At 44.0% G+C, this 17,617-nt stretch overlaps 1 protein-coding gene across 1 annotated transcript in view; it reads right to left on the bottom strand.

The window, feature by feature from the left end:
* Positions 1–17,617, bottom strand: part of SLC41A3 (solute carrier family 41 member 3) — a 130,674-nt gene that overhangs the window by 30,687 nt on the left and 82,370 nt on the right. Inside the window, exon 2 of the mRNA XM_050904773.1 lies at positions 3,443–3,603. The gene's annotated coding sequence lies outside the window, so the exon portion shown is untranslated. The remainder of the gene's footprint in view (positions 1–3,442; positions 3,604–17,617) is intronic.

The following is a 17,617-nucleotide window of genomic DNA, read 5'->3' as shown; positions in this document are numbered from 1 at the left end:
ATGTTTTCTGCCTCTGGGCATGTTTACATCGCTGGGTTTTCTCAGGTATCATGAGCAATATAGTAAGGGAAACACAGACAGGCATTAAGGAATCTGTCCTTCCTCACTAAGGCCTGCACTGCTAGACTTCTACCTGCATTGCATTAGTGGTGTAGCTCTATATGACACCGCAGGAAAGACGCATCTGGTACCCCAACAGGGAATGCTTGAAAACAGGAAATGTTGTGTGTGCCGTCTCGTCTCCGAGACATGGACTACTGCCTGAGCCCGGGAAAAAGCCAAACGCTTCGTGGTTTTCCCACAGTTAGTGTCCCGAGGCAAAATGAGAGGAAAAAACACATTATAATGCATTCATTTTGTATTATATTTAACCCAAACCCCAAACCTCACCAGCCTGAGTAAAAGGCTCAGATCCCAGACTGGAACTCTGTGGTTTCAGCCCATCTGTGGTTGATAACTTGCAAGGCCAGAGAGGCCATTGTCCCGTGTGACTGACTCAAAGGACATCGTATGTCTTTAGATTAACTCCTAGTTGAACTGCAGCATTTCTGTTAAAAAAGTACCTGACCTACAAAAAAACAGCCAGTAATGGCAGAGAATCAGCCCCAAGAGTTAAGAACTCATCCAGTATGCTCTTCTTTATGAGGCTGAATTTGACCGGTTTCAGCTTCCAGCCCCTGAATGCAGTTACATCTTTACAACTATATAAGCTCGTTTCCAAACTGCCCTTTCCCTTCTTGTGGTTCTCCTTGAGTCCCTCACCTTTAGGCAAGCAGATCAGCTTCCATTCACCCATGTGGCTCTCCTCAAAACCCACCCCAATTAACTAACATCTTTCCAAATAGTGTGCTACTGAATGGGGCCCAATGTTGGGCAGTAGTGCTGAATCCAGGAGAACCGAATCTACCTGCACCAGCAGAAGACTTTTTCTGTCAATCCAGTGACCATTTTAGCCCTTCTAGACCTCTAAAGACTAGCACATTGGCCCGTGGGTTTTCTAACTAAATGTTAGAAACTAAAATGTTAGGTGGTTGCATGTACAACAGGAGACCATCAGTGTATTACAGTGTCACTGTCAGCCAATCAATAGATTACTGCCTGTAAGCTGTCAACCCAACTGGATACTAGGTTAATTTGAAGGGACCTGTTTTTCTTAAATAAACGTTCACTGCTGCTAATTACCCAGTTATTTTCATTCAATGAGTCACCTCTAAGCTCTTCCGTTATCTTGACCAACAACATTTTATCAGCTCTCTTAAATGGTGACACATAACACAGTCTTTTTCCCGTTCTCCTGGAACTTCCCTGTTCTTTGCTGCCCCTGCATGGTCTGTTTCTAACCATCACCTCAGTGGCTAAGGCTACTGAGTTAGAAGGAGAGAAAAAAAAATAATCAGAGTCTTCCTAGCTACCAAGAAGTAGCTACTCAGTCTGCTTCATCTCCCAAATTTACTAATGGCAACACCAGATATGCTCCATTCAGATAATGTAATTTTTAGTATTAAAAAGGGAGTCATCTTCCTGACCCCTGAAAATTCAATAGGATATCATGATGAATGATTATTCTTAGTCATCTCAGCATGCTTAATTTAGCATAACTGCACCTATGCCAAGAAACAAGATGGCTGTATTTATGCTAAGCACTGAAATTAGTTCCCTGTAGTGCACATCAGAACATAAGGTAAAAGCTGGCAGTACTCAGTCTTTCTTTGGTTCCCAGTTTGTAGTGACCACTTCAAGATAACTTGCAGAACCATTCAAGAATATGTTACACCTGAAGTGTCTTGATACAGGACACGGCCTTATGACTGGTAACTCTCATCTCTGGTTTTTCAGGTGCTTTGCGTATGATGGACATGGCAGTAGGAAATCTTTCTGCTGGGATGGAGCAGCTCCAAAAGTAGGTAACAGGAGCATCATTTTTGCCATTCAGTTCTGCCTGGGAATGATATCTTAAAGTAAGGCAGTGATCCTTTTACTGCATGTTTTTTGTAGCTGTTAAAATAAACCATTTTTCAAAAACACTCAGTTTTGCAGAAAGATGGGCACCACTGAATATATTCAAAGCCATATCATTGCCCCCAAGGAAGAGGAACAAAGCTCTCATCCAGCATCCTTTCCCCACAGATAAATGCCTCTTACTTAAGAGGAATTAAATCTAGATAGTTATTCCTTAGGGCACAGCTGTGCTGAAATGATTTTATTAAGTGACTCACAAATGATCATTCTGAAACGCCTTTCTGGTTTGTTAGGATATTTCCTCAGGCAACTGTTTCATTCTTGCCTTTTGCTGATCTGTATTAGGAATCTTTGCATTTGATTTCTTAGCTGTTTGCTGCTGCAAATAGCAGCAAACATTCCTGTCTGAACTCTTTCCAGAAAAGCTGCATCTTTCTGGAAGAAGGATCTGGGAAGTCCAAGCAACACTGTTTAGCAAAACAAGGTATGCAGTCAAAGTGACTTGGGCAGGTCTAAATAGCAGAGGAAATTAGTCAAGGGAAGAAGAAACCCCTTCACTCCCAAGTTACCAATTACAGTTGTATCCAGAGCAGTAATGGCTAGGAGTCATTAGAAGCTAAAGATTGCTTGCTGGCATCTGGAATAAGTTGTTGGTCTCAGCCCAGCTCCTGCTTGACAGGTGTCCCAGAGATCACCATGAGAAATGGCCTCAAGCTTGGCCCAAGCCTACAAGTCTTAGCAGAAAACACAGGGCTTAAAGAGGACTATGAAGACTGAACACAGACACATTCATTACCAAAGAGGCTTTTAAAAAGGATTGTTACCACCATAGACTTTCAGGGGCACCTTTTCAAAGTCATTGTCTAACAAGGCAGGTGCAGTTTGTGTACCCTGCATTGCCAAATGCATATGCAAACTGCACATAGTTATTATGCAAATGCATTTTAATCCCCAAACATCCCAATGCAAAACTCCCATAAGACAGCATTTAGACCTTTTGGAAACCATGGGAGGCACCAAGGACAACCCAACTCCATGGATTTTGAGATTGACTTAATAGCATGCTTTGTACTTCTGAGACAGAGTTGATCAGAGAAAAAACTCAAGCAGAAGCCTTCTTGGAGAGGAACGTAGCTATAGTCTCCCTAACCAGAGGAGGCCTCCTGCTACAGCTAGTGTGAGGGTCAGTTGTCCCCAGTACAGCCCTGTGCTAGGAGGCATGGTGTCCTTGCTAGTGTCCTGCAAGAACGCTGCAATGAGGGAAATGGAGCAAGGAGGATTTTGCCATTTGCCTATGCCCGTATTACTGGTGCCACAAACCACTGTCCAGTTTCCACCCTTAAACAAGATTGGGACATATACCAGTGCGTCTCTGACAACACCCTCAAATACTACGCTCTTTACTCAGCCAACCCTTGGTCACCTGGGGGAGCAACACATTACCATTGCTGTAGAACAGACATACAGAATTGTTATAGATTACCTTTTAAGAGCAGAATCTGTTCGTGGGTTGTGTAGCAGGGAAGACGTATTAGTAGCATGAGAATAATAGAGACTTATTTTCTCCCTCGGTAATGCCTTCTATCCAAGGGTCCTCGAGCAATTTACAGGCTTCCTCAAGCAGATTATTTGTTAAGCAGTATTCTGAAAAGAAGATAAATGTTACATAAATGTCCTGATTCTGCTGTCACTAGGCCCAAAAAGGCAGGTCATGGATCCAGACTCAGTCTCCTTCAAACTGCAGGACAGTGCAAATACCAAGTTTTTATTTCTCCACATCAATTACCATGCACTCACATGCTCCTTCCTTGGGCTGCACAGCCAGCTATAGGCCTGCGCACCTGCAAAGTCTTGCTCACAGTATCATTTGTTTGTGCAAGCCCAAATCTGACAAACTCTCCTCACTGAAAACCACCAGCAACAACTTTTTCAGCACTTTCAGTTCTATTTCAGTCATGACTTTTCTCCTTTTTCTCCCACACACCAAGCAAAGCACCAAGTTCCCTCTAATTTCTCTTCCCCATCAGTGTATTTTCCTCCACAGGCAGGAGAAGGGGACAAACACTCAAGTCCTAGGCAGAGCTCCTCCTTAGCCTCTGCAGTCCTGCCCAGAGCATCTCACCTACAGGAAGAGAGAAACAAGGGGAAAAACTTGTGTCCCTGCTCTGCAGCTGAGCTGCAGCTTGTCCGTCTTTTCACATGTTAAGTAGGTTTGCAGCTGCCTGTTACAGCTCTGCAACAGAGGCTGATCAGGTTCATTTGTGCCCATGCCAGGCTCTCCTGAAAAATAGGTATTTATTTATAACCAGCTTGTGAGATGGAAAACTGGTTTCTATATTTAATGGAAAGTGCTCCCAGCAGATTAACCCTGGCAGTACTGGGCTTGGGGACTTGTTGAGTTCTTTTTTGAGTATGAGCTACTACACTTACCATATTTCGAGGTCTAATCCTCCACAGATCTAGCGTCTAATAGCACAATTATTTACTGTTTAGAGAGGGGCTAATTTATTCTCAACCCCTCAGAAGATCTGGACTTAGAATTGTACAGTCTGGAGGAAAGGAAGACAGGAACTTCCAAGGTTTTGCTGAGTCTTACTTTAATTTTGAAAAAGAAAATTAGTGTTTGAATACACTCTTGATGCTGTGTGCTGCAGCCATAAGTACCACATGAACCCCTGTCCCATGGTACTATAGCAAGACCACTTCTGCCTTTTGAGGCCAAATTCAAGGGCATGTTCCCATCTAAACAGCAAGGTTAGAAACATTGCACCAGATCTTTTGGGGGGTGCACACTTCAAAGTAAGTTTTTGTCTAAGTATTGCCCATGGCTGGAAAGTCACTAGATAGATTCAGCCAGGTGACCCGGTAGCTGCGATGCCCATGTGCAGACAACAGCTGGATGCAGGCAGACACTTCGCTCACAGCTGCTTCTGGAGCTGCCCTGCCAACACAATGCAGCGTCTCTGGAATCGGTCTTCTGCCACCATAGCACAAAGGCACCAGACACTGTGAGAGGAGGGCTGTCAAACATGGGTGCAGATTGAAGGAATAAAGCTCGTTATGCAGATGATCTCCCAGCTCCAGCCTGGGTAAATTACATTCTTCAAATTTGCATCACCATTGCTTCTTCAAAGGTATGCAGTGCCTGATCTCTCTACCCTGTTGTGAACTGCTGTGCCAGCCCGTGAAAAAGCGCTGCTGTAACATTCAGTCCGAGACACGGGTACATTCCAGAAGCAGGGGACACTATTTCTGTGTATTTCCTTCTACCCGGACCAGCTGAGCTTGTTTTGAACCTGACTTTCTATTTGTGAAAGACTTTGGGGATACTTGGCTAAAAAATATACACAGATCTCCCTTTACAACTTGGGTGGCATTCCCCTTGTGGTACATTTAAGGAAACTGAGACACAAGGAGTTCTATCTAACTTACGCAAAGCTACAGACATATCAGCAGACAACTCCAAGCAGAAAAAAAACATTTTCCTTGTTTAAACTCTGTAACCTCTAGATTGTATCACCTTCCATTATTCCCAGATCCCTTCTTGTCCAGTCCCTTCTCCCTAATAATGAGGAACATCTTTCCAGGCTCAGACTCTTAACTTGGAGTGTTCATATATGCCGCCATGCAAGGAGGTCTCATCCTGACATGGTGAGCCCAGATACTCCAAACTAGCTTAGAAATCTGATTACATGCAAGTATATATATGTAACATTACAACACCAGAGACAAATACCATTCTAGAAAATCTTGTTTTTTCATTTGCAGCCTGGACAAGGGGAAAAGACAGTATGTTCTTGCTTGCATGCCACCACTTATTTTGTGCATGGAAATGCTCGGTTCCTGAATGCAAGAAGTGCATGTGTCAGTTTTGCAAGTGTGGGTCAAGAGCCTGCCCATGGGTATACAGCCCATGTGCTGCCTCTAAGTCTCATACCAACATGCTGAGAGTAGCCATCACATGCCTTGGCTTTTCAGGAATCTGTACCCTCAATATTACCTAAACCTCTCTGTGCTTCTGGCCATAAGCAGAACTATTGCTTCCCTCTATCAGCAGTGAGTGGTTTATACTAGATTCAAAGCCCTTCTGATTCAGAAACAATGAGAAGTCACAGCACACGATATATGCTAAATAGCTATTTAAACTGTTTACCAAAAGCTTTGATATGACCCTGAAGGATATTGGCACTGCTGTGCACTTCAGAAGCAGCATGGTCCAGCTGTTGAAAAAGAAAGCTTGGAAGAGGCAAGGTAAAGCTTGCATTTACATGCGCTGCTAGTTTGAGCAGCATTTTAGTCTCCCGTGTCTCAGTCTTCTCATTTATGATACCAGGATAATTACAGTTAACAACTGAGCATGGTCTGTGGTAAAGCTTTCTTAAACACTTGGGTGAAAAAAGCTGCAGACACATGACAGATTGCATTTATGGATTTTTATTCCATTAGTAGTTAGCTTTTGCCACAAATACGACCCAAAACAGCTTTGATATCTTAAGGAGAGTTCTATTTATGTATCTGTGTGCGAAACAAAAAACCAGAGTCCTTCAAATGATGAACAAACAGGTTTGTCAGTTTGGAGATCCTAGCTAATAACGAGAACCAATCTGCTGAGCACCATGTGTTTAATACTCCCCTGTGCCACAAGAGAGAGACGCTCTGGTGAATGGACCCTGCCCTGCACTGCCTGGAAACTCTGAGCTGGCAGCAAAGTGGTTCGGAGTAATGAGAACCATAATAGGTATGCAGGCCCTGAGCTTTCCATATTTGTGACGGTCTGTTTGGAGCCTGCGGCAGCAATGTTAGTAGTACATTACATCTTGTGATCTGCTCTGTAATAATAAGCCTGAACGGACGGTGACATTAAGGCCAGGGGGAAATGTTTTGCAGCATGCAGTCTGGGACAAAGGTAATAATTTAATGAGCTTTTGAGGAATTTGCACCCTCCCAGAAAACTCTGGCTGTGAATGAGCATTAAAACAACTTCCTTCCCATCTGTAACACCAGGCGACTATCACTCTAACTGAACAAATGTCAGGTCACAAGGCTAAAAAAAAGTACCAGAGTCTTGTACAGGTGCAAAAAAGATCTTGCTGAAGTTCTCCTTACTTTTCAAATCACTATATAATCAAATATATTTCATTAACTTGAGCTGGGAGAGCCCTTCAAAAGTCCTTTGCAGTTTGTTCAAGCAAACAAGCTTAAAAAGAAGGCAAACCTTACTTCCACAGAGCACCTCCTAAAACATCTCTTTAATACTGCAGTCACTATCTTGTCACTGCCAAAATCTAGCTATGTCTGCAGATGTCCTGTAAGCCTCCCTTCTCCTCTCTTGCCCACTTAAACATCCTTTGGGAATTTTTGGTTTATTTTGCTGTCCATTAATACACTAGTTTAATTATCTATGTTGAAATGCTAACAAGCATCCAGAAAGACATGGGAAATTTGACTTCAGCTTAGGAAGAGCTTTCAGACTACAGAGATAATGAAGCATTAGGCCAGCATGCCTCCAATAATGGAGATCTTTAAAGGCATAAACATCTACACACAGGTAGCTACACAGAGGATGGATGAGATGGCTTTCAGAGTTCCCTTCCCACTCCACAATTTGCTAACTTGCTATGATAAATATTGACTAGTTACTTCCCGAAAGTAACAAACTATCAACACTTGGAGATATATCCTTGGGTATTTTATAAATTGCAGTTAACTGCATTTCTCATTCTCAGACACTCAATTGCGTTGCTCTGGTTTACTGAGCTACTGCGCATCTGCTGAGCTACATCAATCTTTGCCTTTCACAGATAAGAGGGAAAATGTGAGCTGTGAGCACTGTTAACCCAGCGTAACTTGACTAATGTCTCAAGCCCCTGACTGCATATGTCAAAATTGAAACAGGCTGGATCAAACCCATTAAACATTAGGAAGGTAAGAGTCAGGGGGCAATTCATCCAATCCATCTTAAACACTTCTCTTCAGATGGGACCCAGTTAAAGTGCTTACCTTTCTCTGCTGACTACAGAAGGAACCTGCCTTAAACACCGAATTTTAAAGGACAGTAATCAGACAGCACGAATCTTCGAACAAATCTTCAGCACCAAACAAAGCCTAGCATCACTGCCCACCTTGCTGCTTGTACATAAGGAAGGCTTTTACCACAGACTACAGTGACCACAACAGCCAAGTGGCTTCTGGGTTCGCCAGAGCTCGTGCCTGTGGGCCGACTTGGGTTTCTTCTCGTCTGGTTAACAACTATTTTGGCATAACTACTTATCTCAGTACTGCAGCTATGCAGGGAGATTTGCATTTCACACGAACACTGGGAGAGCTGCTCAAGGGAAATCTGCCCAGCATTTGCCCACATTAAAACTTTAATCCTGAAAGTTCGCACGGTAAGTGCCTCTACTCACTGTGTCTATTGCACGTGCCAATGGATTCTGTGCAAGGAGACACTGAAATCTGAGTGTTAAGCATTCATTTCCCCACGCTCACAATGTTAAATCCAAAGATTCTTTTAGAGTAAGGAAAAAGTAAAGCACACAATGAGATATACTGATACAGCTTGGTAGAGTTTGCCAGAGTAAAATATAGATCACTTACTCTTCCTTGTCCTCTAGCTGTTTTGCTTGCCATTATCTGCCCAACATCCTGCCCTGTCCCAGGCAGGTGAAAGTTCTCTGTCTACCTCTGCCTACTGGCAGTCCATCCTCTCCAGAAGTAGTACAGACACTTCCTTAAAACACTCATTTTTCAGTGTATTACTTCTCCTTCACCTATGCCCACAGAAACTAATTCTCAAGCTCAGAATTCATAACAAATTAAAAACATTGGAAATGGTGTACAAAGTTGGAAAGGGCTGGATTAATGTAGTTCAGTGCTGCAGAGACCAAGCTGGATGTCAGAACCCAGAGCTGCGGTCACAGCGAGCATCGCCACACCACAATGGGATGTGGTCCTCAGCAGCCAGCGCACAAAGTGGCTCTGGGCAGCAGCTGCTCTGCAGCTGGTGCAGAGCTGGCTCTCAGCTCCCTGCGTTCCCAAGCACGCAGCTGCTGAGAGTGTGTTTTGGCAGTGTGTGTGGCTGACAGACACACTAAGTTTGGCCACAGTGCAGGTGCAAAAGAAACAGGGGTGATTGCAAGAAGCGACCCTTTTTTCTTTCCACCTCCAACCTCTGTGTATCGACATGAAGAAGAAAAGCATCACCTTAATATAAGACTCTTCTTCAGACAGAGAAACCTGATTTGTCCCAGGCAGGACAATGCTGCCAGATAAGGCTGACTACAGCCAGCAAGAGAAGACACGGGTTCTGGCTGAGGTCCTCAAAGTAACACAGGCCCATAAAGGACTCCCACTCTCATCTGATCTCATGCATTTCCCGAAAGAGTGAAAGTCTGCTGTCTGAGGGACATTTCTGGCTACAGAGATAAATGTCCTTCAGAGAATAAAATTCATTACAAGTTTTCAGAAATGCTAGGCTAACATGCTAAACCACTTGTAGTGAGAACATCCAATAAAGGGGATATGTACACCACAGGGGTAGAAGATGGGGCAGGAGATCATAAAGTTTTCCCCATTGCCTGAGAACAAGACACTGAAGACATCATTTTTAATTAGCTGCTTCTACTTAGGTCCTTAGGGAAGGGTACAAAATGAGGAACACTTTCTCCTCCTGCCCAAGCTTAAGTAAGGAGGTAAGATCAAGTTGTAAATACAATCCTATCTTGAACCTCACAAGCCTGCACTCCTGGCTCCAACTCTAGCCACTGGCAAAAGTCCCACTGATTCCAGTGAGGCCAGAGATTGACCCCAAGATGGCCACACCTGGGGTTTTATTCATTCCATGATAAAGATTTGCTAAACTTGGAACCCAATCGTGGATCAGCTTCCAAACAACACCCATGTTTGGGGTGGCTGGCGCTGCAGTTTCAGCGCTGGCCCTTCTCCATGGAACTGAAAGCCAGAATTATGATGATGACAATAAATATTCAGCACTTCATCTTCAAAGGGTTGGGTGGATGGTTCAGTCAGCGGCTAGCTAATCAATGGCACAATATGAACCATGCCATCAATTATTCATGCAGTATCTTTGCAAGCTACATATGAAGATAGTCAATGGGGTTGATAGGTATATTTATATTCATTTTGCCCTAAACACTCCATTATTGCTAGATCCCCAAACCACAATAGTTGTGGTAACAAAAACTTTTTTAAAAGGGGTGGTGTTATGACCTAGAGGCAAGCTGGAGGGGAGGTGTGAATGAATACTAGAGAGATCACTTCTTACTTTGCATGTGGCTTCCTGAGCAACTCTCGTGTCTCTTTTTTCCCTCCTGCTAAGGGATTTGGCTGGAAATATCCTCATCAGCTGCACTGCCTTCTTGGCTGTTTGAGATACTTGCTTGGTGACCAGAACGTGGCACAGAGGGGTAACTGAATGTGAACCCTCTAAAGGTCAGGCACACTCTCAGTAAATGAGCTATCGGAAAAGCCATGCTTCTGAGCAGCCTGTGAGAGGAATGAGTGCTTTGCAAAGCAACCAGGCTGTGAACAGAGGCACAGTGGGAGCTTAGGCTCTAGTTCTTTTAAGTCTGAAGCTTCTTGTCCAGAGCATCAAAGTAGGTGCATAGAGAAATACAGAATGAGTGTCTCAGAGTACAAGAGATGCCTAGAGAAGATGCTTGCTTTTTTTCTTGGCTCAGGCAGGGGAAATTTGCCCGACACACACCACTACTCTTATTAAGGAGCTGATCTTGCTATGTGCTGGAGGGCTTTGGCTTTCACACTTATCAGTGACTTGAGGATATCCAGTATTTTGCAAGAACAGATCCCCTGGCAGGGTCAGGCTCTGAAGCATTTGATGTTCAGTCCTCCGTTTGCTTTTAAACATGTCACACATCTGTTTGAAAAAGGATCAAGCTCACTCCAGGGCAAAACACCCTGAGGCCTTTTTCTGCTTGGTGCAGAGCCCTATGCTTTGCATTTACTCTTCAGTGCACTCCTGTGGATCACCTACTAGACTGTGGGCTGAACTGGAGCAATCTTGAAGTGCCCCTTGCACTGTCTGCAGCTCAAGACCAACAGGAAGCTATTCTACTGATATCAGAGCCTGGTTTAGATGACTTGAAATAGCCTCCTGAATCTCAGTAAAATCTAGCTTAATCCATCTCCTTTCCTTCCTTTCAACGGGTAGTTTGCATTGATTTCTTGAGCTATAGTCAATTCATAGCCGTCTCCTCTCTGAAACTCTGCTGTTGTTTTTTGCTTTGAACTTCTCCTTCTGAAAGGGCGTGCAGTGTAAAATGATCATGTTATAGTCGAGCCCTGAGCCCTTTGGCTGGGGGCAGAGGGATGTCATGGCTTCATGGCAATTACAATAATCAGAGAGACTTCCCATCACTTGTGGTAACTTAAATTAAGACCCTTCTTCTAAAAGATATCCTCATAGCTCCCATACAAATAGAGGACTTGCTCCAGGAATTTTTGGATGTGATTCTCTGGCCTATGTTATGCAGGTCAGAGGATTTGGTCATAATGGTCCCTTCTGGCCTTAACATCTAATAATCTATGAATCATTTCATTTAGTCCTGTGATCTGGTCTCCATTATGTCACTAGCTCTTTTCAAAACAAAGCAAGGGGCCCATCTTCTCTTGCAGAATGGAAGGAACAGAAAATCAAGGCAAGACGACCATGAAATAGTGGAGAGGCAGTCACAAGCCTGTTATCAAGTACACCTCATTATCCAAAGACAACTGGTGATTTTTTTCCAGTACTGGATGAAGTGAATTTATTCAGCTCAAGTGTCAGTTTGTAGTTAATGTAGCTTCCTGAATAGCTGTGACCTTGCAGCAATGTTGGCTTGATCTGTCTAAAAGATAGACTTGGAGGAAGCCTGCTGTATACATTGAGGCCTGCAGCTGTGGTTTATAATAAGGCATGACAAATATATCATAATTATCTCTGTGGACACAGTCATGAGTTCTGTTGACAAATCACAAGGAACGGGAGCTCACAGGCACTCAGATTCGCTGGATACTGTAGCTCTATGGGGCTCCTTACACCTGAATGTGTAAAGTATATCATGGATGTATGCATATATATTGAGTCTCTGAGCACCAGTCAGTAAGATTCTACCTGGCATTCTATCAGGAAGCCCTTTTAACAGGGTAATTTAAGAAGGCAAAGTCATTCCTTGGGGGTGATTAACCTAGTCATTGCCCCACAATGTAAAGCATGTCTTCCCTTACATTCCCTCAGGGACATGAAAATCTGTATTTGAAACTGGAATCACACACAGGTGTTCCTAACACCTTCCTTTTGGGATCTTGTCCCAACCAGCAAATATTAAGAACCGAAGCTTCACAATACTACTGTAAGGTAGGTCATAATGATCCAGAACTTAAAGGGAAGCAAAGAGACTCACTTTGGACGCCTTCTTTTTTGCTGGTGCTTTTACACACCAAATGATTCGGGACCCTGCAGTAAAAACACAGAGTAGAAGTAGTTCTGAGCATGTTCCTGGGCTGCCCACACTCTGGACATCCCTTCTCCTCCAGTGGTTCTGTGCCTTGCAAAGGGGTTAGGCATGCCAGTGTCTACGGACAGAGATAAGTGCCCTCTCTCTTTGCCCATCTTTGTGCTACAGAGCAGGGAGTATTAGTTCTGGCACTGCACTCTGCTAATGCACCTACACAGCACCTGGACCAGGACCAGCTTGTGTCTGGCCAGCTTGGAGATCGGGAAGCAAAGCTTAACTCTGCCTGTTCCGATCTGCACAGATATGCCCTGGAAAGATAAGGGAGGAGGCCAAGGATTACAACAGAGACCTTGTGATGTGCACATCATCCCATGTGAAATGCTTTAGCTCTCTGCTGCATGGAGTGCCCATCTTTCCCTCCCTGAACTAGGGAGCAGAAACACGTACCAGTGAAAGCCTTAAGAGCTTCTCAGCTACATATAAAGTCAGGCTGACCATCCCCACACCAGGAAAACCACCTGGCTGGGGAGTTCATTAAATCCTGGGAGCCTTCTGGAGGTCTCCTAAACATTTTCAAATGTTGTGAAACATGAGAAACTGAACCAAAATCCTAAATACTGATTGTTCAGGTTGTGTCACAACTCCAGCCCAGCTCTAGGAAAGTCATGCTTTGCCTGCTCTACAGAGATATTTCAGAGATGCTCCTCTGGAAGCTCAGGCATTAAGAAGCATGAAATAAGATACTTACAAGTGGTAACTCAATTCCATCTTCATCAGTAACAGGGAATTAATGGCTAATGGTATTTTACCTAACTGTAGTTACATATTAAGTATAGTAATGAATGAAGCTGAGAGACATGAGAGGCTTCTTATGCAAAATTATCCAAATTACTCAGTCCTTTTGGTTTCCTAAATAGTCAGCAACCTCATGAAAAAGGCTTGTCATACAAGGGATTTCTGCATTTTACTGCTTCTGCAGATATCCCAAGAAAGGCAGCATGCTTCCCCCAGAATTTCAGTGGTGCATTTGAAGCCCATTTTATCTTTTTGCAGCTGAATGAGCTGTTTGGGCCAATAGTTGGGATAACCTGTCATATCAGAGGGTAGGAAACCTGAAATCTGACCTTACAGCCGACTGACAAAAAGGAAATTTCTTGTTCTACTCACATCGTCAATGTAAGCTGAGGTTTAAACAGGGTGTGCATTTTAAGCTTATATTAAACTTGATTAGCATCGAAATGAACAGTAGTCGACCCAACATATGTCTTGGGGTAAACTGTCTGGCCAGATAATGAGCACTATATACAACTCATTTAAAGTGTAATAAGTTTGCAGAACATTAAATTAGTGCTGATTAATGTTCTTCAGAAGCATCTCTCAGTATAGCAGTCCTCCTTCTGCTATCCCCAGAGAGCTTTATATACCACTGAGAACAACCAACCTGTTTACTTTGTAACCTATTCACCACCTCCTCTCAACAGTTGTACTGGCAGGATGTCACCTCTCTGTACCCACGATTAATGGCTGTGGGAGCATAATGTGGATATACCCCTTTTTTGGAGAGATTCAGAGGCCTGATACCAGCAAATAGGACTGTGCGTTCCACAAAGTGTCACAGTGCAATTCGGGAATCTCTTCTCTGCAGAGACAGCAGTAAGCCCTTGGCAACTGTCCCACCACTGCTTTCCTAGTAGCAAAACATAGCATTAATCAGAACATAGCTTATTTTCCATGACCAGCATTGTGGCCCAAAGCATGGTCTCACCTACACTCTCCAGGAATAGCTAGAAAATGACCCAATTAGTTAAAACACAGGCTGGATCATAGAGTGCTAAGAAAGGAATTGGATGCGTTGGTACCAAGTTCCCAAACTCCAAACTAATTTGAGTGGTAGCACCAGGAAAGTGGAGCTCAGGATGTGGAGAGAAAGATGAGAACAAAGCCTTTGACTGTGTCCAGTAAGTAGCTGCAACTTGACAACTCTCATTAGTGCCACTGAAGGAAACAGAAAGCCCCTGCACACTCACACAAGTTTCTTCTTGTTGACACGATTTTCACGTACCACAAGCTCCCCTGCTCACTTCAGGGGCTGGTTTACATCATTCCTCCCAGACTTGCTTGAGCCTGTATCAGACATACTCCCTCTCTCCACCCTCGTTTCACACCCACTCCTCCTTTTCCTTTCACGACACCTCTCTGCCACCCTTTTTTGCAGCACCATCTGTCCAGGATGGACTTGTCTGTTTTTCCTCAAACCAAATTCTTCCTAAGAAGCAAGTGCATGATTTTAGTGAGTCTAAAATAAAAAACCAAGCTAATGATAAAAGGAAATATATCTTCTTTTCTGACTGCCCGCAGTTCAGAGTTCCCACCTGGCAGACATTTTCAACACACTGCCAGAGGATTGTTTCATCTGCTGGATATGCATTTCACTCCACAAGCCAGTTCCTCCCCAGGTGTCTTTCACGTAGGGCCTTCCATGCCAAATGACAACCTGCCGCCTTTGTGTGGGACAGTGGCGGCAGTTCAGAGAGAACAAGCTTGGATGCAGCAGGTTAGAAGGAAAAAAGCAGGGAGAGCTTCACAATTGGAGGGGACTCATTTGAATTCCTGCCATGAAACTCCAAATGCTTCCAGTGATGAGGGGGAAGAAGAAAAAAAGAAAAAAGATAAATACTCTGCATGCCAGATCTACAGCCAGTGCAAGTCAGCACAGCTCTGCTGCCATCTGGCTGGCTTCACCCACAGACCCCCGCCCCTTCCATGGGGAAAGTCGTACAAAGTACTGACCCACAGACACACAGGACACCTATCCCAAGTGCAGAGCAAAAAAGATCCCCGCTGCATAAAATCAATGTTCGGCTCCAGTGGTGCAGTGTAAATTTGCACTGGCTTCAAACTTGTGTTAGCAAGTATATATAATATAAAGAAAAATCTCAAGAAAGGCAATTTCAGAAATAAAAATCAAGCTGAGTTACAACCAGCTTCTCAATTCCCTCAGCACCCTTTACTTAGGCAGCTTTCCAATTAGTATCAATGAAAGTTTTGCCTGAGTAGCAACCAAGTAAAAATAGACTCAGAATATCACGATTCGACCCAGAGCCTTTAATATACAGAAACAGACCCACACACAAACACTCATAGAGAGGGTAAACCTCAGGAGTGACAGTGAGCTTTGATTTTTCATCAGCCACAAAAGTGTCAACTATGCTCCCAGTACATTCCACAATAGAGCAATATTTATATTTGGTCTCCGCAGTGGTTTCACACTGCACATTACATAAGCCAGTCATTCCCCATACAGTAATGGAAACAGACGGCATTGGCCATGGTTTATTTTTTGCATCAGGCATTCTTTGGCAGATACTCATGGGAAACAATATGGCAGGGGAATGGCATTAGACTTCCCCTGTACAAACACCAGGAAGGCCGTGAACAAGCAGTACAGGACTTTCGCTCTTTTTTTGGAACTGTTGCAAGAGCTAATGGCTCATCTTGCCCCCTTTGCATAGCTAGAAGGTCTCATGCGTTATGAGAGCAGATTCGCTAACAGAACAAATTTGGCCCCGGTGCCCAGAAAATAGCGGTCTCTGCAGTGAGCTCCCTTCCTTTTCCAAAGCAGGAATCCACCAAAGCTTTTGCTCTGCTCCTTCTACCTGTGTGAGATTCAAACAATCCTCAGGGTGAAACCACCCTTCCCACAAGTGCCATTACTTCTCTGGGATCTCTACTAGAAAAGCACCACCCTGTAGAGAATGAGCCCAAAGATGGGTTGACTCCTTCACTGAGCCCTACACCCTGAAATAAATTACCAGGCAGAGTAAAATGAGAGTTCAATGTTATTAAGAGGGCTGACCAGTTAATATTGACACCAGCATTAACTATACAAAAGAGCTACTCAGTAACATATAGCTGCACAGCCTGTGTGAGTCTATCCACCAGCATACTCAGGTTAGATAAACATAAGACTCTAAAAGAAAACTTGGATCCGGAGTGGAAATGCCACTATAAACTTGGCCTCAGCCTTGGTTTTTGACCCATTACAGATGAGGAATCATCCAGCAGCTTTGCCTGGGCTCTGCTTTTTTTTGAATCTGTGCTTCAGGTTGAGGTTTGGCCACTGTATTTCCCACTGTTAGACATCCTTAGAGGGAGAAAGCTGAAATATCAAGAACTTCATGGAGTTGGTGGTATAGTTCTTTGAGCTTTTGGAAACAGGCTGAAAGAAAAGAAGCTGCTTGAGCCATCCCTTCCACACTAAAGCAGGATCACCCAAGCCTGGAGTAAAAACCTCTCTTGTCAGATCTGAGCAAACCACTCTGTGCACCGGGTACTGAATATCCTGAATCCCACTGGCAGCACCAAGCAGCCAGGAGCACTTAGCATTTGACAGGCCGGGCCCTAAGCTTGTGATTACACAGAACATCATCTCCCCCTGTATCTCACCCCACACTTGCACAGTGCTGAGAGCCTTGCAGAGGGCTTGGCATCCAGGGGACACCGTGCTCCACAATTTGCAAGTGCTGCCCAACATTTCCTGGGCAGACTGTTAACATCTGATTCTGCAACAACAGGGTCCTTGGAAAAACTGTGATGGAAGAACTTGGAATATGCCCCTTGGTGAGCTAGCAAGAGCTGGAAGCAGTCTTTGCAGGTTTTATTGGCAAGGATAACAAGATAGCAATGGGATTTAAGTCTGCCTCTTCTCTATAACCCATGGAAAGCTGTTTTTCTTGGTGCATAATTGCTTACAAACTCTGAAGGAACGTAACGGCTGGAGTTTTAGCATGTCTTTTGCTTCCAGCAAACATGTGCGATTATTTTTTGCATCCTTGCTGGAAAGAACAGAGCAGACTGTACTCCAGGACTTTGTCACCTTAGGACATACGATCAACATTCGCGTGTGTCACACTCAGACTTACGCCAGCCTGTTAGCAGAACAGGAATAGTAAAGGCAGTGAGAGATGAGATGCATTTCCACAACCCTCCAGCTGTCAAGAGGAGCAGAGACTGACACAAATAAGTTGCATGGAGGAGACAGGCCAAACCAGAAATAATCCATCATGTGCCATGGTTCCCACATTCCTCAGGATCTTTTCCGAGGAATCTGATGTCAGGCATTGAGCATGTCAGTACGACTTGCACTTTGGTGATTTTCCATCTGTAGCTGCTGTTTCTGATAT

This window comes from Gymnogyps californianus, chromosome 13 (genome assembly GCF_018139145.2).
Source record: "Gymnogyps californianus isolate 813 chromosome 13, ASM1813914v2, whole genome shotgun sequence".
In the NCBI taxonomy this organism is placed as follows: domain Eukaryota; kingdom Metazoa; phylum Chordata; class Aves; order Accipitriformes; family Cathartidae; genus Gymnogyps; species Gymnogyps californianus.
The sequence above is the reverse complement of the archived record's forward strand: the minus strand, read 5'-3'. Positions and strand labels throughout refer to the sequence as shown.